This window comes from Amblyomma mixtum, chromosome 1, assembly GCF_055824585.1.
Source record: "Amblyomma mixtum isolate Tamu chromosome 1, ASM5582458v1, whole genome shotgun sequence".
NCBI classification, from domain to species: Eukaryota; Metazoa; Arthropoda; class Arachnida; order Ixodida; family Ixodidae; genus Amblyomma; species Amblyomma mixtum.
The window spans coordinates 65,576,485-65,601,182 of NC_143012.1; the positions used below are offsets into that span (position 1 = coordinate 65,576,485).

At 45.3% G+C, this 24,698-nt stretch overlaps 1 long non-coding RNA gene and 1 pseudogene across 2 annotated transcripts in view; one reads left to right on the forward strand and one right to left on the reverse strand.

The window, feature by feature from the left end:
* Positions 1–24,698, forward strand: part of LOC149366549 (uncharacterized) — an 83,910-nt gene that overhangs the window by 40,933 nt on the left and 18,279 nt on the right. The window lies entirely within an intron of this gene.
* On the reverse strand, positions 7,285–15,463 carry LOC149366552 (uncharacterized; annotated as a pseudogene).

Below are 24,698 nucleotides of genomic sequence, written 5' to 3' on the forward strand. Positions count from 1 at the left end.
GATGTGAGTGCCGGCAGTACTTTTATACTTGGTGTTCCTTCACGCTTTGGGATTCTTTTTGTTTGATGCAGTAATGTGCAGCCGTCTTGAAATATGCCACAGGTGGTTGTTCTGATCCCTTGTAGCTGCCTCAAGTGCAGCCACTGCACTATCAGAAAGTGTGACATATTTTTCATAGAAAGCACTGCATGGCCCAGAAGCTCCCGGCAAGGTGTCAATGTTGAAATGGGATCCATGTTGAACACCAGCAGGTGTGGCGGCAACTTCTGGTTCAGGTTGTCGGACCGGAACCGTCATTGTTGCTTGGAACAACGTGCCGGAAATGGAAAACGCAAATGACAGAACACATACCATATAAATCATGGCCTACCAGTGGTAGGCGCTCTGCTGAATTCAGTGCTGTTCTTGACAGATTTATCTTTGTTTTGCTGTCTTTATGCTAGCATGATACAATGCATTCATCATTTTAAATGGCTCTACCGTATCTTCCAGTGTATAAGACGCGGCCTTTTTTTCAAAAATCTTGCTGGTGCGTCCCGTCTTATATGCGAATTTTTCTCTTTTTTTGCGAGTTCGGAAATCACTCGGGTTCATGTTCAAGCTTTTTCACCAAAAAAAGTATCGCTACCAATAACGCGGTTTTAACACGATTAATACTTCAATATGGGGACTGCCGTGCGCATCTTTTCTAGGTGAACTTTATTATGAAACGGCGGGGATAACGACTTCCGGGATCATACACATGCGGCAGTTTAGGAGGCCCCAAGCGAAAGTAATGTGAAATGCGAAAAGATGGCGACAATCACACTTCTCGGCATTGTCAAGGCAAGCCAAGACAAGCCGACGTTTTTTTTTAGTCACCCTTTGCAGCGAAGAGAATGTTTCAGCCGCGTTGCCTCCGGTAATGAGCGAACTTTTTGATAGCGCATCCGAAGGTGATGACTTCGAAGGTTTTAAGTTAAAATAAAAAGTTGTTACGGATATTTGTTTTTTTTCTTTTTTGCTAAAACGTGGGTGGGTATGGCATGAGTGTTGCCTTTTTCGATCACTTAGCGTTGCTTAAGAGCTTCTCACAAGTACGATGCACGGTGGTTACACAAGCATGTTTAATTAAGCGTCACTAGCCTAACTGGGTAAATTTGGGTGCGTCTTATATACCAACTTTTTCAATGACAGCCTGCATATATGGCAGGTGCGTCTTATACAAGGGTGCGTGTTGTACACCGGAACATACGGTAAATAGGAAAATCATGACATCTGTTTGATAGCCCATTCATTGTTTAGCGTAGGTGCCACTCTTGTTCTTAGTGCTGCCACTGCTATCGAGCTTTTTTTGGTGGATTTTCATTACAGCCCTACTTTGTCACGTGAAGCACATGGCTAGCCACGTGTTTGATGTTATCCACATAAGTGCCTTTCCTTGAGCATGTACTCCTGTGTAGGTCAGACGGCAGGTTCACTCGCTGAGAGGAGCTTGTGTTGCACAGGTATAAGCTGGGGGCACAGTTATGCTGCACTGAGCTCACCATGATGACCTCACCACAACAGCCTTTTTGGGTCACAGCAGGCATGTACTGCATACACTGTAAAAAAATATTTATTGAAAAAAAAAATTTTCTGGCAGCTGGCCAGCCAGAAATTTTTTGTTGTACTGAGTTCTTGGTGTTTTACTTTTTCTGTCATTTTGCAAATCTTTTCTGTTTTCGACTAACAAAGAATTTCTGTTAAAGGGATACAAACCAAATTTTTGGAGCTGCTCTTTTACATGTAAACAAGAGCTTGACTGTAAAATTGATAAATGTGACAAGCATTTTAGTGAAAAAGGCGGATAACACTTTTTTTTTCGCGATTTATTGCCGTATCGTTGCACCTGGCGGCCGCCTATGGAAGCTGCGACTAGACGTCATTACATCCGCTCGCGCCCACCGTTCTCGCAGAATGCACGATTGCCACCGCGTTGTCTGCTCGTCGTCTGTCTGTCGTCTGCTCATGGCGTACACAGATATGTCAAGATGTTAATCGATGCTGTCTACATACCATAACCGTATGCACGCTTACGTCCGCTAAATGCAGCTTTTTTTTCCGGACCTTACGCCATTTCTAACATTCTCACTTTTAAAACAGAAGCCTGACGATGTTCAGATTAGTGGTGCCATCTGGTGGTTAAGAGGGGAATCATTGTTCTCAACAAACTGAAGCCCCTCTTAGCCTAAAGGGGGCAGAGTCGTCACTGTAAATAAAAAAAAAATAAAGCAAATTTATTACTCGTACGTTTTCTTATGGGCGACAGGAGGCGAAGCGAAAGACCGGTGGCCCATTTATGGCGCGCTGAAGAAGGCAGTAATGACGACGAAACCAGTCCAAAGCGAGGCTTCATGCATCGAAGGGCGCCGCCAGATCTGTCGCCGCGGGAGGGTGCCATGACGTCATGCTCTTCACCTTGCACCGGCCGTGAGGGCTTGGCGCGCGTGCTCATGAAACATCGAAATTAAAACCATCCACTGAAAAATATGCGCAGTGACGACTAGATTTTGGTGTAATCACATTCTGAGAATCTTATTTTCAGTGTTTTTGGTTCAATTTTAAGATTTTGCTTCAGTATTCCTTAAAGGTGCCCTGCGACGTAGATAAAGCATGGGGTTTTTATTCTTTGTATGCAGAGTAAGGGACATTGTAAGTCTTGAACGCGCAATGAGATCGCCGAAATGATAATATTTGATATTTTAATCTCCACCAGAAATGCTTGTTTCGAGCCGATGGTGTCGCAACGCGGCGGCCATTTGCGGCAGCGGAAATGATGTGGCATCCAGATAGGGCGCTGCCTTTTTCATTGGTTGGGCGTCCAGTTTGCATATTGTTCTTTTATACTTGCGAAATGGATCCAAAATATTATGTCTCTGAGTACTGAAAGCTTTTCGCATGCCACAAAAACTGGAAAGAAGCAGGGAAAGCGAACGAAAACTAACAAGAATACAGCTAGGGGCGACACTTTCCATTCCGCTTCAAACCTTCGTGGCGGCCAGCGCTGTTCAAAAAACGTTGGCTCGAACCAGAAAGCGCGCTCGTCGAGACCGGCCGTGACCATACCAAGACGGCAGCGAAAAAAAAAGCCAGTCGACACACCTTGCCCAAAATTGTGAAGAGAAAGGCCAGACAGGAGACGGTAGTCGTGTTTGGGGAGGAGGGGGGCTACTGCCGACAGCCTTTCAGTCCGACTAAAAAAGAAACTTCGGGGAGCCTCCTTTGTCATTAGTCACCCCTGCCCTGCGTACACGGGGGGAAGACGCCGTCAAAATGTGCGGCTTTCGACAGCCCCGACAATAAATAATAGTGATTATTGCCGCGGTAGTGCGCTGGGGGAAGGGGGGTGAAATGGGGGAAAGCTCAGCCTGGTAATTGCCTCCACGTGGGGGTCACCGCAACCGGGCTTTGCTGGGAAGGGGATTAATAGAATAGGGGAGAAGAAGCGGGTCGGGGTCGTGGCTGGGCACAGGGCAGGAGAGTCCGGCGCGAGGGCAAGGCAGAAGGCGTCGCTGAGCAAGGCCAGGCCCCGACAAATCAACAACTGCATGCATGCTTCCGCTGCGTGTGCGCTAGGCGCGGTTCTGATTGGTAGCGCCCATCTCGGTACTGGGTGAGTGAAATGGGCGAGTGAAATGCGTTTTCGCCTGAGCTTTTCATTTTGAATTTTCAGAGTTGAATAACTTTCGTTTGCGTGCTCCGATTTCAATAATTCTTTTTGCTCTGGTCTCTGGAAAGCATGGCGAATCTATTTAATGATATGAACTGGTACTGAGGAAATCATCGCGGGGACCCTTTAAGGTGACTAAAATTTTCTGTTATCGTATGTTTTCTGTTTTTACTTTTTCTGTTATTTCACCGGGTTTTCTGTTTGCAACTAACAGAAAATGTCTGTCAAGATGACAAACTTTCTGTGTTTACGTTTTTCGGTTTGCTGCTAACGGGAAAATTCTGTGATGATCCATTTTCTCTTAACATATTTTCTGTCATTTAACAGCTTTTTTTTCGTGACTCAGAAATTTTCTGAGAAACTCCATATTCTGTCATTTTCACACACTATTTCTTTCACATCATCTTTTAAGGACTGACATAAAAGCAGATACAGAACATTAGAACTGCTGCCACATTTCAAGAGAATAAAATATTTCACTTTTAAACAATAACAAGCAGTGGCAAGTTAGTATTCAAGAATATTGGAAAATATGCAGTGCTAATGCCATCATGGCTGGTATTTTACTATACAGTAATGTCTTTCAGCATCACTTAAGGTAAACGGTAGGTGGGTGGCCGAAGAAAAAAAGAAAATTAAATTGCCCTGCCTGCACTACAGGCATACATTAAAAGCATGAAAAATATGCAGTAATGGCAAGTATAGTAGAAACGAAACCTGTGCCATTCTGTGATACAGAATAGCATGATTCTCTCAAAAATAGTAATACAACGGAATTAATATGACACAAAGTAACACTCAACAATGAACACAACCAGTCACTAAACTAATGGCAAGCATACGCAAAAAGAGTATTAGAAAAATATGCTTTGCTCATGACTAATGTGCATTAAGCAAGATGCAAGCAACAAGACAGGCATTCTATGGGCTGTTTGCCTTATCACAGTGTAACTGCAAAACATTTTTTCACTCTAGTTAGTATGTCTTATCTGGAGACTACAATAACTTTGAAATTAAAATAGTAACACACAATATAGAGTGTAGCGCTACAATTCATACAACCAGCCACTAAAGTGTAACATCAAGTATACACATAAATAAGGCATCTTAAGCAAATTGCGTCTTGCCTGACACTAGTACGGCGTGTAGCAGTGAGATACAAGCAACAGGACATAAGGCATGCCACAAGCTGTTTGAAACTTTTCAAATCGATATTTTATGTGTACGCTGTGATAAGTCAAATTTCAGAACAGTTGAAAGTCAAAGACTTGCAGTGATGTGATGAGGGAAGCAACCTTTGGAGAGAGGCAGTGCTGCTGCTTCTTCGAGTCCTCTGCCTTCGTTCCCCGGACAGTAATCACAGCTGCAATGGTCCTGAAGCAAGGACAGAGCGTTGTTACTCCTCGGATAGTGAGAATATTTATACAGTCTAGCCCGGTTATAACGAAGTCAACGGGAATCGGAAATCACTTCGCTATATCCGCTATTTCGTAATATGCGGACTACGAAAAAAAAAATGCAAACATCGGCATACCGATTGATTGCCGCTGAAAGAAGTCGTCCAGCGTCCCCTGAACACGTTTCGCGAGTGCGGACTTCAGGATTGCGGCTTCCATACCATCCAACTGAGAACCAAAGATCTGGTCGAGCTCCGGACTCCCGAGGTACATCCGTAGCGTGTCAACAGCTGCGATGGCCACTGCGGAGGTGACCGGCTTAGGGGCACAACTAGCATCGTCGCATTCGCTGTCGGAGGCGCTCTCCGCCAAGGTCTCTTCCATGACACTCCCGGCAACTTCTTCAGTCGTCAAGTCCTCGGTGGCAACAAGGTCTTTGTCGGCAAAAACGAAGTCCATGTGGCTTAGACCTGCAGGTACAAGGTTCAAGTCGCTAGCGGAATCCCAAAGCTGCTCCAAGCAGGCTGTCGCGGCGGCAGCATCAGCGGTTGCAGCGACGTCAATTGCGGTAGCTTCGTCCCCAGCAGGCGCCGCCTCCGCGCTGCTGCTTTTGGAGAAGCCGGCTTTCTCGAAGCAATGGGCGATGGTCAGGTGCTTCACATCCCTCCAGGCTCCGCTTGCGAAGAAAGAAGACCGGCGTGCCATGCGATGCAGTGAAGCAACCTTTCACTCCGCAGGAGAGCAGACGACACCACGAAAGGACGCCGTCAGCCGAATTTTGCTCTTATTTTCGCGGAAAAAATCGCCTCAAGGATGCAAAAATGTGTTGATTGGCAGATTATTTTTCGGTTGGTATTAAATGTCTTCGTTATATCCGCTGACGCGCTCTTATTTACTTCGTTAAAACCGGACCCAAAATGTATTGAAAATGCAAAAATGGGAATGGGAAACTGAAATCCCTTCGTTATAACCGCTGTTTCGCTATAAGCGGCTTCGTTATAAACGGGCTAGACTGTATTGTCTTCAAAGAAATAATAAACATTGCAAGGAGATTGTGCCCGTCCTCCCCCCCAAAATTTAATTCCTTTGAAGCCCACATTTCAGTTTCATTGGGTGGCAGTGTGGGTGGGGACTTTAATGTAGATATAGAGACAAGCGGGAATTTCTTACTGCTTATGCGGGAGAACATCCCGTTCCTCTCGCTCGTAACGGCTCCCACAGCTGTGACAACCTCGCAAAATACTTGTGCAGACCTCGTCTTTGAGAACCGGTCACCGGTGCAGCAAGTCGAGCATATATCCATCTATTTCTCCGTCCACCAAGCTTCCTTCATGACAATCAAGAACTGTTAGCGGAGTGTTTCTTGAGGAAGGAATATGTGTGAAAAATAACAAGTCTGTACGATACGATACGAGAAATGTGGATAGCTGGCATGCTTCTTTGTGTCCTTGTCATGGTGTACAGTGCAATTTGGGTGACCAATGAATCGAGTGACAGTCGGGCTCTCGAATCTTTTCGTTTCACTTTGAGAGGCTTGTTATTCGTGTAAATGTAAGGTGATGGTCATTTGATGTTGGTAATGAAAAATGTTCACCCCGACTTACTGTTTCTGTGTTGGCACAGGTTTGGTGCTCGCAATAAATTGAAGGAGTGCACTACCTACTTAACTGTGCAAGATACGAGAAATGTGGATAGATAGCTGGCATGGTTCTTTGTGTCCTTGTCATGGTGTACAGTGCAATTTGGATGACCAATGAATCGAGTGACAGTCGGGCTCTCGAATTTTTTCGTTTCACTTTGAGAGGCCTGTTTTTCCTGTTAATGTAAGGTGATGGTCATACCTATTCGTGTGTTTTGCAATTGCATTGGAATCGTGATTGCTTGGTACATAACAGTGCAATGTATTAATCTTTTGTCACATCTTATATGAGCCCTATTGCTTTTTTTCGAATACAGACATAAAAAATGAAGGTGGAATGCAACCAGTTCAATTCATATGTGGCTGCCAACTGCAGCACAGGCAAACTTTATTTGTCCAGTTTTTCTATTAGTTTTTCTATAAGGCGAACATGGGCATCTTGAGAGGCAAGGTGAGCTTGGCACTCCTCTCTCTGCCACATGCACACCTTCATTAAGTCGTCGTGCTGCTTAATCTCAAAATCAAGCCGCCTCCCTTCAAGCTTAAGGCGGAGGCGCTCATTCTCTTCGTCGCGGCTCCCACGTGACTCCAGGAAGTGTAGTGCCGCCACATTCTGCCTTTGCACACCTGCACAAAAATATCCAAGCATAAGCAATTACACGGTAATTCCAAAGAAAGTGGTAGTGCTTCTGGAAAATACTTTTGTGCAATAATTTCAGCGCACTACCCTTTTTATAGGAAATGCTGTTTAAGCATGCAGCTTTCTGCTTCAAAAATGTATTGAAGTACAAGGTATACAAAATGTGCAAGAAGCAACCACAGAAACTGAAGTGCCAGTTGGAGGACACCACAATGCCTGACAATGCTTAGGTCTGCAAGCAACATGCCTCCAACAATCTTTTCCGTGATTACATGTGCATGACATTTACAAAATACAGCTTTGTACTGCATTCGGGGCATGTGGCTTACAGGCAGTGGCAACCATGCGAACGGCCTGGGGGCTTCTCGTGCCTCTGCTCCCTCGTTGTATGAAATCAAACCTCCCACAACATAGTGTTGAACATGGCATCAGGTGTGCCGTAGCGCTGAAAAACTTGGTTTCAATCATGAATGCCAACTAGCCCAAGAACTCTACTTAGTGTATAATAGTGTAGTATTCCACAAAAATCTCTCTTGCATGTAGCCGTTCATGAAATGCCGCAGAAGCGCTCGCACATACTTAATAAACACTCGCTCTAAGGACACAACACAAGGCTCTATAGCTCACTTACGATAACAGGGAATACCCTCGTTTTCCTCTGCTGCCGGGTCTGCAGCCTGCTCATAAAAGCGCATGGCAGCACTCACTCTGCCGTCTTGCAACGAGGCGCGGGCTGCGGATCGTGCCGGAGCCCTGCACGTGGACCCTTTTCGTTGCAGGCCGCAGAGTGCAGCCAAACTTTTTACAGAGGTCAGCAACTTGCTGAAGCAGCTGGTCCCGCTCCGTATACTGTTCTTCGGTGCCGGACCTCGTTTGAAACGAACAGTCAGTTTTTTGCGCAGCTTGAGACAATGAAAACGAAAAAAAGTCAGTCATGAATTTGTAAACACTTCCGCACCTGCCGTTCGTTGTGGAGGAATCTTCTCACCATGAGCAGCAGCCACTCCTTCGCACTTCTTGCCGAGAAATCTCGGCCAGTAACAAGGGACACATTCACTGCGATAGCCCCCCATTGCGACGGGTCCGCAAAAGGATTCAAATTGACGACCTCGCGAAGAAGAGCAAGATCGTCACTGATATGGTAGCGCACCCTGCACTGCATCACGTTGTTTCTTGTGCTGGCATGGTCCGTGTCTTCCATGCTTGGTTGGATATAAGCACCCTGCTCGTTTGAACACGCTGCGTGCGCCTCCATGCTTCCTTTCTCCGAGCTAGCTGTCTTGGCTTGGCTCGTCTACGGCCGTCTCGCAGCCCGCCTCGTAGCTGGCACAAAAACTACTGTTGTTGCTACTTTGGCGACTTTGGCTACGCACGCGGATAGCTAGGCTTAACGTCTCGAAAATCGCTGAATTATCTCAGCAAAATGGGCTAGTTGTCACTTAAACCTCAACGTATGGGTAAGAGTATGCGATTATGTCATCTGCAAAAGCTTGCAAATGGGTTCTGCGTGAAAGTTATGTTGCAGATATCTGAGACTAGTATATTCCAGAAGAGAGGGCTTAAGGGTGAACCGCTCTTAATATCTTTTGTTACCTGGATGTGTGAGTAATCGTAAATTATTCGCCTATTCTTAAGGACAGAATCTACTATTTTGATAAGGTTTCTTGGGCACTTGTACTGTCTCAGTTTATTTACTACTAAACGGGTTTAATTGAATTGAAGGCATTTTTAATGTCGAGAGATATTACTGGTGCTTTAAGATTACCTAGTTTAGCTTGAATAATCTTTTTCTTTGCTACATTTAGCTGCTCTGTAGTAGACGTATTGTGTTGGAATCCACTGATTTCTTGAAAGTAGCTTGTTTTTGTAAAGATATATCCTGTTCTTAACTAACTACTCCTACTACTCCTCCTACTAACTACTTAACTACTCCCTCCTTTTCTCTTGCCTTTTGTTTTGCAATAAGGATAATTCTTGACTCTTTCCATTTCTTGGGGAAATATTCAACTTTGAGGCAGGCGTTGAATAGTTTGTTGAAAAAATTTCTATGTTGGTACAAGGTCTCAATGAAAACTTTAATGAGCTTGTCAGGACCTGGTGTTTCATTAATTCTTAATGTTTTGATGATGCTTGTAACCTCTTGATCAGTAAAAGATAGATCATGATTTGTACCTTGTCCCCAGTTCGCTTGTGTTTTCACTTTCTGAACACTCTGGCTCTTAGGGTACAACACGTCAAGAATGTACTCAATTGTTTCTTCAACTGATGCCATTTTTCTCCGTTCTCTTTTGCTATACTTTCTAGTACTACGGGTACTTTTAGTTGTTTTCTGGCTATTTTATATTGTAACGTGGCGGCCAGACGAAGAATGAGGTGTGATGAACCATGAACAAGAGATGATTTAATGGCCGCTGGTCTAGCGCGAGCGCTCCGTCCCGCGCCACTGCCAGCGTTGTCTTCGTAACATTACCCTGGGCCACCGAGCGATCGTCCCGATCGTAAGCTGAGGAAGACGTGGACGAAGGGATGCGTGATTCAGCGATGGTTTCCAGGGCAGAAAAGAAGTGGCAAGGTGATGAAGTGCTGGCCGCCACAGTGGATGAGATGATCGAAGGATGAGTCCCGGTCCATGAAGCATCCAGGCCGGAGGGTGCCAGGATCTGACGGCCGAGGGCCTTTGGTGTCTTCACGTGTGGGTTTTGGGTCGGTCTTGGGCCGGTCGAGTCATTAATGTCGCTGTCGCCAGTGCATCGTGTCCTGTGGTCCTGTGGTCTGTGGTCTGGTCTTGCTCATTGTGCACTACTATTGCACACTTTGGATTATTCTTCCCAGCTGTGATTTTGTTTTGATTGGAAAGGGAATTATTTCGTTGTTTAGGTGATAGGGTTCTTGAAGAACTGAAATGTGATGATTTTCCTGTTGGAAATCTTTTAATGACTGATTAGCATTAAAAGCTCTTGCAAGGTTAATTTTATGTCAGTCTTTGCAGGATTCTCTCCTTTTCCTGCTTTAGTTAGTCCAAATAGGTGTCGCAGTAAAAGGAGTGGGTGACTGGCCTCCTCTGGTGACCAACTGGACAAATTTTGTATTGTAAAAATTCAATTTAGAACAAAAAATGGTCATGGGACCTCGATTACTGTACACGCCTGTATATATATGCCAGAAAGCCCGAATCGTAGCTATAGCATACCCTCCAAGTAATGCCAGAACCACATCAGCTGTCAGAGCTCAAGATCAAAGCCCCAGCAGCCGTAGTGGAAATGTGATCAAACCAGCACAAAGTTTGTTGCACAGTTACGTGAGCACAGGTCCTCATACTTACTAATAGTGAAAGAATGCTGACAATTTCTGACAATTCTGCAATGGTAGGGCGAGAGCGAATTGATCAATAACTCGAAGTGGGAAAAGTGTTGACCAAATGTTTTAGGGGAATCCCCCAAGGTGGAGTAGGTTTGTAATAAGGGAGTAATTACTCATTGATCAATTCGCTATCGCCCTACCATAAGCTTGCCGTCCCGGTTAGCTCAATTGGTAGAGCGACTGCTCCGGTGAAGCGGTGGTCCCGGGTTCGAACCGCGGACCAGGACGAATTTTTCTTTAACTACGAAGTTTCTGAGAAAGCTGTATAGCTTTCCTTCGTAGCCGTATGGCTGCGCTCGGGTGGATGTCAATGAGTAATTACTCCCTTATTACAAATCTACTCCACATTGGGGGATTCCCTTAAAACATTTGGTCAGTTCAAAAAGAACTCTAGTTTGAGCTAGTAGGTTCGTGATTCAGGAGGAAAACGGCGCAAAAAACGTGGACAAAAGAGACAAACACAACAGGACCAGCGCCAACTCGGGACTGGCATGTAGACACGACGATGAGGTTGACACACACAATGGTTTGGTGTGAGAGCTTCGAGACAGTAAAGGGCCCATTGTAGCAGAAATATGCTCAAGAAGAACTCTAGTTTGGGCTAGTTGGTTCATGATTCAGGAGGAAAACGCCGTTTTCCTCCTGAACTTGTATGCTTGAATGTGTTCAGCTTACATTGAAACAAATTGATGCACATATCATCCTATAGTGGTATTTCTGGTAGCTTAAAATTCAGGGAGTTCATGGCTGTTTCAGGAAGGTCACAAGCAGAACCCAAAAAGCAATACTGATACGTTACTGAATTTTTTTTAAAGTAAACTTCAGTCATATTTTCAAGTGATGAATCTGCCACCATCAGTAACCACTCCTTCTTGTGTTCACTTTTCTTCCTGCAAATACAAGTTATGCCTGCTGTTAGTGCTGCCAGAAGAGTTTGAACATAATCGCATGATGTTTATGAAGTGTTTTTTTTACAAGACGTGAATAAAAATATGGAGTTTTAAGAAACAAATGACTCAAGCATGTTTCTGCGTTAAAATGATAGTGTGCAGAGTGCCAGGGTTCTTGGTCACGTTTTACTGAAATATGAAGGTTTACTCACCTAATAGTAACCTGCACCTGTAAACATGCAAAAGGGAATAATACCTTGAGTGAAGGCTGCAAGCTTGACTCCACCTGGGGTTTTTCCCCCCAAAAAACTGCAGCCATACTATGGGACTCCACTGTGGGTATTAGTACAGACATATTGCAAAGCATACTGTCATATTTTCCAGTTGCACATGGGGAGACTTAGTGTTACTCACACATCACTCATTCCACTTGCAGCCCTTTATTTCGACAATCTGTAGCCTGATATATGAGGCTGTAAGATGGCTAGATTAACCAGCACAGTTATTTTTCAGTGTCAGAAGGTCTTTCATTCAATGCATGAAGACCGTCAAAAGGTGCTTGAAATAAGTCTTCTAGCTTCGGTATGTACTCTGCTTGGAAGCCATCATCTCTCTTCACAGTGACTGTTATGCTGTGCTGTGGTGACTAAAGAAAAAAAAAGGTGTGCTCTAGATTTAAAATGTACAGCATCACCATCGCTTGCGTGTAGTAGGCATGTCCTTTTTCAAGCATCAAATACCCATTGTTGTACTCATTATATGGGACAAAGCTGAGCTCATGCTCGTAGTCGAACTATGGTTTTCTTTCAGCGAGAAAGGGCACTTGATTTCAACAAGGCATTTGTTTTCACTGGCTATATGGATTCCACCTGGACTGCAACATAGCTATGGTTGCTCCGGATGTATTATAAGCCTGACCTGTAAAAAAAAAGAAAATATATAGCCTAAAGCAGGCTAAATCAATGACTTCCATCGCAGTAAAAAGCTTCCTTTTACTGCCCAAGCATTCTCTAATGCACTCAGTTTCAACAGCTGTGCTTTCCAAAGTGAGCGCAACAGTGCACTTCTTTTGAGCGTGCCTTTCTTTCCTCCAGGTAGGCACAAGAGGGCAGTTCACCTGAGGAAAGTTCGCGAGCACGCTAATTGGGCACACAGCCCCAAGAACCGGCAGAGGACGACCTGCAGGAATAATGAAAATAAAAACATACTGTGTGGTGTTCGTACTACCTAGCCTCTGTTTCACGCGCATTTCGTCTACAATTAACAAGCACGCTATGGCTTGCGATGAGGGATCAGAAGCGAGCTCTGTTGACAGCCTTTGCTTCACGAGTTCCGACACGCCGACTTCTCCACATGATAAGCCCATAAAATGCTCCAGAGTGCTTTGACTGGGCAACTGTAGAAAGCCTGCAGTCCTTATATGCTCGTATGCGCGAGTCGAGAGGTTACGTAAAACCACAGCATGACTCACTGTCAGATCAGACCATGTTGGTTTCGTTGCGCTGCATCCGTTTTCCTGAAATTCTTAACTTGTTCTGCTAATACTGACGCAGCCAAGTCTTTCTCCTTCGATTTCTCGACAACTTGGAGGAATTCATGAACAAAGCACTCTTTCTTGAGCTTTTGTATTTCCTGTTTGCAATTGTTGACAGTATTCTTGAGCCACTCACTATGCGCGTTGAAGTCTCGTTCTTTGCATCTCTACTTTTGTTTGTCCACAGTCGAAACCGAGAGTTGTGAGGAGGACACCTGCACTGCTCTGTCCATCCGCATAGTCGTGGTGATGCAGGGCTCGCTGAGGTTCGGTAGCAGTGTAGTCCACAGGTGACAAATCTTCAAAGGCAAACGTTGACAGCCGGCAATTCGTCGAGCGGATGCGGACATGATTACATTTGGTTGTCATGAATGACTGCTCTGCGCTTCGATGGTGGCGAGTTGTCTATCGCAGTAACCTCACGCTACTGTGCGGAGCCTAAAGGCGGGGACACATGTGCGAAAAGTGCGTGCGATTCGCTGCGGCGCGTCGTTGCGACCGTCGTCGCAACGACCGAACGCAGCTCGTCGCATGCGTCCAACCTGCTGGATGCCAACGACGAGCCGCATGCGGCAAACGCAACGACGGGATGCGGGAGCCAATGCAAGCGCGGAGAGCGGCAGCGTCATGATGACGTAGAGGCTCAGGGCGCTCGGGGCCGAGCCATGCCGCCGGGACGGTCTGCCAGCTTTGATGCCGGCCACCGGCGACTGAAAAACGCACTGGTATTGCTTGTTCACGTTCTAGCAAGCCCAGGGATAGATGCATGTCGAAATTACATCATTTCTGACGATCGTTGGTCAATACCGAGTTGCTCGTAAAAGGCGATACAAGCAAATTTCATCCCACAGCCGCTTCGGTGCTGCTGCTACTTGGTGTGGTTCGTCTGCCGTCTGCTAGCTCCGTTTCTGAAGGCGTCGTGGAAATCGAACATATCTTTTATTATGGGACGAGTTCGGAGTAAAACGATGTGAATAGTAGGCCTTTTATTATAGCACAGGCGACTTCCGAAGCGCCGTCAGCTGCGGTTCCAACGCGAAACTAAGTAGGCCTAGCGACGACTAGGGCAGCCGGGACCAGAGCGCAGTTCGTCGCCCGGCGTTGCCGCAGCCGGTGTCGTTGCCGAAAGATCCTCTTTTGCACAGGTATATTGTCGTTGCTCGAATCTAGGAAGCATCCTCTCTGGTACATGGCTGTTTTGTACTTTCTTGTGCGAACGTGAAGTACTCCGAGCATGCCGGCCGGCCGGCCAGCCTGGATCCCGTCTGGCGGCGTCATAAAAACGAGCTAAAGTGTGTTCTTGACTTAAATAATAAACCCTGGGATGAGAAATGTGAAAAATATGTCATTTTTGAGGATCGCTGACCAATACTGAGCTGCTGCAGGTAACGACTGCGATACAAGCAAACTTCTTTCCACAACCACCCCGCAGCTGCCGCTGGCATGACGTTGAGGTCCGGCTCGCCTGGCGCTCGCTCGCTTCGCTGCCGAAGGCGTCGCGGAAATTGACCATATTATTACTTTATTGTGAGATGATGCCGTTGACAGTAGAGCGATGTGTGGAGTAGGCCTTTTATTATAGCTCAGGCGACTTCCGAAGCGCCGGCCGCTGCGGTTTCGATCCGAAAGAGGCTATAGGCCTAGCGACGACCACGGCAGCCAGGCAGTAGCAGAGCTCGTCGCCCGGAGCGCCCGCGAGCGGTGCCGTTGCCGAAAGCTCGCAACATAAGCAGGCATGCTTTGTCGCTGCTCGAGCAGACTTTCTGATAACAAGGCAATCTTGTCTTTTCTTGGGATATTTGTACACGATCACAAGCAGCGCTGAGGCACCGCTGCACGGCGGCGAAGTGTGACAGCGGTTGTGGGCGGAGCTTGGGTAGAGCGGCGCAGCGATGCTCACCGCTCCGTGTGTCCCTGCTTGCAGTGGGATGGCAGATCGCACGCGACGATCGGTGCGGCGCGTCGGCGAAGTTGTCGCACATGTGTTCCCTGCTTAATTCCTATAATCGGGGGCTATAGTAGTCCTCAAACTTTTTTTTCAACACTTCGACATCATTTTTGTCCTCTTGTGCCTCAAACTTGAAAGTGCTGTATGCTTTTCTGCCTTCTTCGCCTATGCTCGCCAGAAACGGTGCTGCCTGCACATCGCTCGGCTGTTTAGTCAACTGAGTAGCAGTGGCAAGTAGTTCAAACTCACTCTTCCACATTTTCCAGGCAAGCCAGGCGTTGTCTGACGTATCCAGGGGCCTCAGTGCCGGCAATAAAGTAGATGGTACCGGCGACGCCGTTGGCGGAGGCGGTGTCGTCGACATCTCAACTGGGCACCGCTGCCACCATGTAGGCAGGGCCAATGTTGCGCATGACAGCACAGCGATTATTTCTGGCAGCACAATACGTTATGCACCAACTGCAATATTTTATTTTTCGTTGTCCCTGCCTGTTCTTCTCCGCTCTTGCAATAAATCCCCAATGCGCTGCATCTGCTCCAACAGCTGATCATGTTGATCTTTCCAGGAATTAATTTGATGCGCACTTGATGCGCACTTTTCTCTCTTCCACTGCTAGCTTTTTTTCGACTAGTCGCAGCTGGCGATTTGTTAGGGCAAGGTTTTCCTTCAGAAGAAATTCATATTCTTCCCTTTGGGCCAGGAGCTCTAGGCCCATGCATTGGAGTTCTTGTATCCCTATCATGAAAACAAAGAAACATTTTTAGTGTCCCTTAGAGTTTAAATGGTACTAAACTATTGCGCCAGTCAGTCATGTTTTGAATATACTCATGGAGCAGACGTTACGTTAAGAGCACACTACATTTGTTACGCTTCAAACTGCTGCACACGAACAGGGTAAAAACGGCTTGCTTCTGTGTACAGAACTCAACATGCGGCGTTTGTCAATCCGGCTGACAGGGTTCACTCTAGAGCAGTACACATTCTCAGTGGTGCCTTTTGAGCAGTGAAGCAACATTCCAGGAGATCTAGAGCTTTAGGAGCATGGGCGAGAAGCGGGCTAACCCTGCCTGGGAATAGCAGGAGCCTTGCTCAGCTCATAAGCTACTGGACACAGCTGACAAAGGCTTTACCCTGCATTTCCAAAGGTTTTTATTCCCGTTTGGAAGTAAGCACACATGAAACAAAGTGAAAATATATGTAGAGCTGAGTGATGTCATGCGATAACTATTGCAATGTTGTGCAAATGGCTTGTGGACCAGTTTGTCAGGTCCAGTTGTGTGAAATTGTTTGCTAGAGTAAGGTCAGAGATACTAAGCTTCATGTTGCAAGTTGTGAAGCTGTATTTGTATTGTGAAGTTGGTGCTGTTAACTTGAGTGCAACTGTGTACCATTACATGTTCAACAGTGTACAGAACTTGTTTCATGTTATTGTAACCTTGTGTATGCCATGTGCCCAGTAGGTACAAAGGGTCCAAGCTGCAAATGATAGCTTTTTTTTCATCTCTTGTGCAGTGCATGCTGTGAGATAAAAATAAACCAATTTCAAGTTTGGCATTCGCCTGTCAAGGTGTTGATGTCGTACCTGCGAAAAGACTTTGTATTCCAATGACAAACCTGCTGGTCACGTAAAAGTTGTAGAGAGTTTTACATAATGGATAACACTGCTATGATGTCAGCTGAGCACTTCCTGCAAAAGCTTCCAATTTAAAAAGAAAATTGGTGCACACATGATCCATCAACTCTTTCTCCCTCACTTGAATATACCTTTAGAAATTGCCCTAGAGTCCGAAGTTACAATTCCTCATAAGAGTGCACTTGCCACTCTCAAAATACACAATAAGCCACCCCGTTGTGGCAGCATAGAGACTCGAGCACTCCACTAAACGGTAGTGCAAACACTGCAGTGCTTCAAAGTGGATTTTACAGAAGCATCAGTAAATTATGGATGCGCAGTTAAAAATGTACCAACCAGAGAAAAGGTGTGATAAACAAATCAGTGACCAATTTATCTACCTTTACTTACTGGATGCTCTTATCTACACCTCAAAATACCTACGCATTCAGTAACTACATACAAGTTCATGTTGCTTTGCCGTTGTCATAATTTTTCTCTTTGTTTTATTGTGTTTGTATACTTCACAACATTTCAGCAGGGAGCGGTACCATGTTAACAGGTGGGCAGCTCTCTCATGAGTGCACGCATACCACTTTACTTGCACATGTGAGGAACATGAGAGAGTGAGCCCTTTTGAATGTCAACCCTCATCAGTACAAGTGGACGTTGTATTCGGTGCTGGACAAGAAGCTGCATACATGCTATTAGAGACTCTAGTGGAGGGCTCTAGGTTATTTAGGCCAATCAGGGTACTTTAACATCCACCGCCACACAGCACGTGAGCATTTTTTTATTTTTGCCTCCAAAATGTACTTGGTCATGACCAGAATTCAGTCTGACATCCTTAAATGAATGACAAATATTCCTGACTTGAGCTGACTTGAGTTTTAGAAACGTCAACCCCGTGCTATTCGACACAGGGCAATTGCTGAGTTCAATATACACTCTGCCTTCGTGACTTGAAGGGACCTGTACTAGATTATTAGAAAGCATGATTAGAAAACTTAACGCTCATCTCTCCATCGGCAGCACCGCAGCGTCCCTCAAGTTCTGTGCGGCACGCATATCGGCAGCAGCCGAAAACGGCGCCGCCAGCGTCCTTTTGCACGGTGCCATCGTGTTTCCTTTCCTCGGCACTGTCCTGGGCGTATACCCGAATTCCTGGGCCATATCGGATACTTCTTGAAGAAGCTGATACAGCTCGCTGTATTGCTGCTCTGCCCCGGATCTGAGGAGAGTGCAGGTTCGATTGTGTGATAAGGCATGCAACGTATATGTCACAGGCACAGCGCAAAACAAGATAGGTACATAACCACTTACTTTCGTAGGTTCGCTTTGTCCTGCTGGTGAAAATACCCAAGCAACAGGTCCAGCCTGTCACGCACTGCGCAGAGTGAGATCGCGCCCCGCTGCATCTGCTACGTTTCGGCGCACTTCGTCCCAAACGCGGGGGTTGCTGAAAGCATTTGCTGCGGCTACCTCGCGCAAAAGGCATAGATCCTCATCTATGCGAAACCTTTTACTAGGTTTGCGGTTGAATACGCCAATGCGTTTCGCGGAGGCCGAGGCACATTCGCTGTCAGCTCCCGTCACTGACGCTAGCTCCCCCTAACACATTGTAACGACAACCACCGCCTTTCCCGGCTCCTGCAAAGGGGCTGAGTAAGACTGGGGAGCGAACTTTAAGGCGCCTGCAGACAGGTACTCTACTCTGACCTGCAATCATCAAATATTACAATCCTAACATGGATGGGTGATGCCAGCACTGTGGGGAGATCTGTGGTATCTTCCACATGATGTGGGGTCAGAATGCCCACCTTCCCCTACCCCTTCCCGTGAGGCATGGGAGAATGCCCTCCTCACCTGCTCCTCGCTTGAGTTCCAAAGGGCTCTGGTGAAGCGGGCACGAGACGGGGCCTCGTCATGCGGTGTCCCGAACCAAGGACGCCAACCATGTAGCAGGGCCACTCTGTTCTACCATATATAAGTTTACACCACCACCATGAGACCCAGAACCACACGACAACACAACGTGGCCTGCAGAGCTTTTGTTTACACTGCATCAGCATGCAGGATTCGGCAGTCAGTTCCCACTTTACAAGTTATAATGCAACAAACTTTAACACAGCAAAAGTTTGTTTATTTCGTAAAAAAATATTTTATTCATACATTTTCACTTGAGAAAGAAACAGATCTCTAAGATACAAACACTTGTACATGGAATACGAGGCGGAGCAGTAACATTGACTGGATTTGCTAGATAATTATTTTCTAGATGGTGGCTACCAGCTGTGTACCTCTATAGTACTTCTGCGTGCTGCTGTCGAAGGCGGTTTGGACTGTAGTAGATAAAGTGTTTGTTTTCGCAAAGAATGCATCTCTGATTTCAAATTCAGCGGCAACACGGACACACGAAAACTAAGACCTTCTAAAGCCTGCTTGAGCCTGGCTGCTGATTTTCAACTTCTCCATTTACCGCCTGCGCCCGCCACCAACAGGCTGTAAGTTCATTCTCTATGTCCTTGGACAATATTTAGGACAGAGCATAGACACGCGAGTTAAGAATATGCCCGTATTGTCACAGTGAACTTCAGACGCATCCTTGTCATCTGAAGATGACCCCTTGCCGAGGGAAGAAGACTCCACTCAAGGAGGAATTCCCGCAGGGCTGGCTAGCAGCAACAGTGATGGGACTGAAGAAACAGATTTCGATGTTGCCGATTACTATGCAGCAACGCAAATGGGATGTGAACCTGCATCCCATGATGGCAGTGGATGTGCAGACACTCCACAAGAACAGGATGCGAGTGGATCTTTATCAGTGCCTGATAGTGAGGTTAGTAGCTTTGGATAAGTGGTTAGAACCTCAGGCAAGGTCGCTTAGTGGAAGCACCCTCGTTTCCATCTAGAGGCCGGTGACACGGAACAAGTGTTTCCTTTTTATGCAAGTCTGAAGGAGCTGTGATTTATTTCATTAAATCGGGAACTTTTCATTGAGTCGGGTCTACTGAAGAAGAATGTGGAGGCTGTCAGAAAAGGAGCTGTTTTCCGGGAGTGCCACTTTAAAGCCCACGAAAAGCCTCTTGATCTTATGAGGCAATTTTTCACTAAATAGTTCTTGAAAAAGCATTCCAGTCCCAATCTGGACATCTGTGGAATATGTCGGCTGGTTATAAATACTCTCATACATCTCTGTTTCAAGCAACCACTGCTGTGAGACGGAGTCCCTGAGGTGCTCACAAATGTTGTGAAGTATACAGCATGCACATATTGAAGGCAGTACATTTTTGATATCGCTCTCCATTCTTTTCAATACAAAATGGAAGCGAGCCCTAAGTCTATCAAAAGCATTTTCAACGATTCATCAAGATTTTGAAAGATGGTAGTTAAAATTTTGGTCCTGTGTGGTGCTTGAGCTGGAAGAAGGCTTTATGAGGTTAGATGTAAGTGCAAAAGTCTTATCATAAAGTATCAAAGGAGGTACTGCAATGCCACTGATAACCGCTGTAGACGCTGCAAACATGGAACTGGAAGCATCCTTGGCCAAGGCTGATTTTTAATAGACATGGGAATCGTGACATCATCCCGGGGATCCAACCCTGATATACCTGAAGGTGTACTTGCAGTCCACAAGGGCTTGCAGGATGACGCTACTGCCTCCAAATGCTGTTTGAATTATGAAAAAAAAAAAAAAATTTATCTCAAGTTATGAATAAAGATCTATTGACGGTTTTGGTACTTACCAGCCCTTGTAGTTATAGCGGCGGACCTGTTCTGAGCCAGAATGTAGGAGAGATCTAATGCAGTTGCGAACTCTGCGATGCTGTGGATGAAAATTATCAGCTCTAATATGCTCTTGTTATCTGCAACAGTGTGCAAAACATTGTGGACTAAATCTCCTTTCTTCATCTTCAGTAATTATCTCCAAGCATTTAATAGACTGGTTGGCTTTCAGCATTTTGCACAGAAGTGTACCCGTTTTGCCAAGGTTCTTTCCAAGACCCACTCTGAAAGTGCAGATGCACTTGCTGCAGGCAACAACATTAAAAAGTAACTCGAGGTCCTTCTCTGGCAAGTCATGAACATCAGAGAGGGACAGTTCTTTAGGGCATTCTGAAGAGGGCACAAGTGAAGACAATAGTCACTGGTGTGTGTGTTCTTTAGGGGGAGAAACAGGGAAATGGCACCCATCCAAGGCTTAATGGCCTCAATCAATCAAAAGAGAAGAATTTCTTATTTGAGCAAGCTCTTTCTCATGACTTGGGTCAATGGTCACTACTTCGCCCAGGTGGTCATATTGCTTTTACTACTTCCAATGCCTGTCTACATAAGTTAGTTGAACTGTTGCTCCTTTCCTGCACTGTGAACTGAAGCTTTCTTCATGTTACTTCTCAGCTGAGCATTGCACTCTGTCTTTTTAGGTCATGAAGCATAGACTGCAATACATTCTATTAAATAACTTAGCAGCGCAAACCTTTCGAATGTGGAAAGAAATTTAGCAGTGAAATTCACTTTTCTGTTAGCTGACTGTAGAGCGATAGATCGTTTCCCTTTCCTGTTCAGTTCTTCAAGCTGTGGCAGCATGCATGAAAAATAAAACATCTCAAGTCTTTGCATCACTTTTTGATATAAGCTTCACTGAAAGGAACCTTCACAAGCACAGCAAATTTTAAAGACCATACACAAAAGAAGCAAAGGATCTTTTCAGCACAAAGCATAGTGGACTGTGTCTATGCATAGTAATCGTTAGGTCCATTTTCACAAAGAATATAGTCACCGATTTTTTTAAGATCATACTTTCCACTGCGGATTAACTGTGTACAGTCTTCTAAGAACAGGCATTTGATTTCCAAAATTGCATGGTGTGTGTCACTAACACCATGTGGTGTGGCAGACAACCTAGGCTCGCTTTTCAAAATGTATCCCATGAATTGAAAGATGCCTTGTAGTCTGGAGCGAACTGGCGACGGGCCACTTTTTCATGCTGCAGTCCATGCTGTGTAGCAGCATTACCGTGAAACTTAGGTGATGTGAGTGCCGGCAGTGGTTTTATACTTGGTTCCTTCACGCTTTGGGATTCTTTTTGTTTGATGCGATAATGTGCAGCCGTCTTGAAATATGCCACAGGTGGTTGTTGTGATCCCTTGTAGCTGCCTCAAGTGCAGCCACTGCACTATCAGAAAGTGTGACATATTTTTCATAGAAAGCACTGCATGGCCCAGAAGCTCCCGGCAAGGTGTCAATGTTGAAATGGGATCCATGTTGAACAGCAGCAGGTGTGGCGGCAACTTCTGGTTCAGGTTGTCGGACCGCAGCCGTCATTGTTGCTTGGAACAACGTGCCTGAAATGGAAAACGCAAATGACAGAACACATACCATATAAATCGTGGCCTACCACTGGTAGGCCAAAGTTCTTCCATGGCTTGCACCACCTCAGCAGTGTGTTCTGCTGAATTCAGTGCTGTTCTTCACAGATTTATCCTTGTTTTGCTGTCTCTATGCTAGCACGATACAATGCATTCATTGTTTTAAATGGCTCTGAATAGGAAAATCATGACACCTGTTTGATACCCCATTCATTGTGTAGCATAGGTGCCACTCTTGTTCTTAGTGCTGCCACTGCTATCGAGCTTTTGGTGGATTTTCATTACAGCCTTACTTTGTCACGTGAAGCACATGGCTAGCCACGTGTTTGATGTTATCCACATAAGTGCCTTTCCTTGAGCATGTACTCCTGTGTAGGTCAGACGGCAGGTTCACTCGCTGCGAGGAGGTTGCGTTGCACAGGTATAAGCTGGGGGCACAGTTATGCTGCACTGAGCTCACCATGATGACCCCACCACAACAGCCTTTTTGGGTCACAGCAGGCGTGTACTGCGTACACTGTAAATGATATTGAAAAAAAAAAAACAAATTTTCTGGCAGCTGGCCAGCCAGAAATTTTTTGTTGTGCTGAGTTCTTGGTGTTTTACTTTTCCTGTCATTTTGCGGATCTTTTCTGTTTTCGACTAACAAAGAATTTCTGTTAAAGGGATACAAACCAAATTTTTGGAGCTGCTCTTTTACATGTAAACAAGAGCTTGACTAAAATTGATAAATGTGACAAGCATTTTAGTGAAAGAGGCAGATAACACGTTTTTTTTCACGATTTATTGCCGTATCGTTGCACCTGGCGGCCCGCCTATGGAAGCTGCGACTAGACGTCATTACATCCGCTCCCACCCACCGTTCTTGCAGAATGCACGATTGCCACCGTGTCGTCTGCTCGTCGTCTGCTCACGGCGTACACAGATATGTCAAGATGTTAATCGATGCTGTCTACATACCATAACCATATCCACGCTTACGTCCGCTATGCAGCTTTTTTTTCCGGACCTTACGCCATTTCTAACATTTTCACTTTTAAAACAGAAGCCCGACGATGTTCAGGGTGCCATCTGGTGGTTAAGAGGGGAATCATTGTTGTCAACAAACTGATGCCCCTCTTAGCCTAAAGGGGGCAGAATCGTCACTCTAAATAAAAAAAATTAAGCAAATTTATTACTCGTACGTTTTCCTATGGGCGACAGGAGACGAAGCGAAAGACCGATTGCCCATTTATGGCCATTGAACGCGCTGAAGAAGGCAGTAACAACGACGAAACAAGTCCGAAGCGAGGCTTCATGCATCGAAGGGCGCCGCCATATCTGTCGCCGCGGGAGGGTGCCATGACGTCATGCTCTTCACCTCGCACCGGTCGTGAGGGCTTGGCGCGTGCTCATGAAACATCGAAATTAAAACCATCCGCTGAAAAATATGCGCAGTGACGACTAGATTTTGGTGTAATCACATTCTGAGAATCTATTTTCAGTGTTTTTGGTTCAACTTTAAGATTTTGCTTCAGTATTCCTTAAGGTGACAGAAATTTTCTGTTATCGTATGTTTTCTGTTTTTACTTTTTCTGTCATTTCAGCGGGTTTTCTGTTTGTCATCTTGACAGACATTTTCTGTTAGTTGCAAACTTTCTGTGTTTACGTTTTTCAGTTTGCTGCTAACAGGAAAATTCTATGATCTTCCATTTTCTCTTACCATATTTTCTGTCATTTAACAGCTTTTTTTCGCGACTCAGAAATTTTCTGTGAAGCTCCATATTCTGTCATTTTCACACACTTTATTTCTTTCACACCATCTTTTAAGGACTGACATAAAAGCAGATACAGAACATTAGAGCTGCTGCCACATTTCAAGAGAATAAAATATTTCACCACTTTTAAACAATGACAAGCAGTGGCAAGTTAGCATTCAAGAATATTGGAAAATATGCAGTGCTAATGCCATCATGGCTGGTATTTTACTATACAGTAATGTCTTTCAGCATCACTTAATTGAGGTAAATGGTAGGTGGGTGGCCGAAGAAAAAAAGAAAATTAAATTGCCCTGCCTGCACTACAGGCATACATTAAAAGCATGAAAAATATGCAGTAATGGCAAGTATAGTAGAAATGAAACCTGTGCCGTTCTGTTATACAGAATAGCATGATTCTCTCAAAAATAGTAATACAACGGAATTAATATGACACAAAGTAACACTCAACAATGAACACAACCAGTCACTAAACTAATGGCAAGCATACGCAAAAAGAGAGCATTAGAAAAATATGCTTTGCTCATGACTAATGCTGCATTAAGCAAGATGCAAGCAACAAGACATAAGGCATTCTATGGGCTGTTTGCCTTATCACCGGTTAACTGCAAAACATTTTTTCACTCTAGTTAGTACGTCTTATCTGGAGACTACAATAACTTTGAAATGAAAATAGTAACACAATATAGAAAGTAGCGCTGCAATTCATACAACCAGCCACTAAAGTGTAACATCAAGTATACACATAAATAAGGCATCTTGAGCAAATTGCGTCTTGCCTGACACTAGTACGGCGTGTTGCAGTGAGATACAAGCAACAGGACATAAGGCATGCCACAAGCTGTTTGGCATCACAGCGT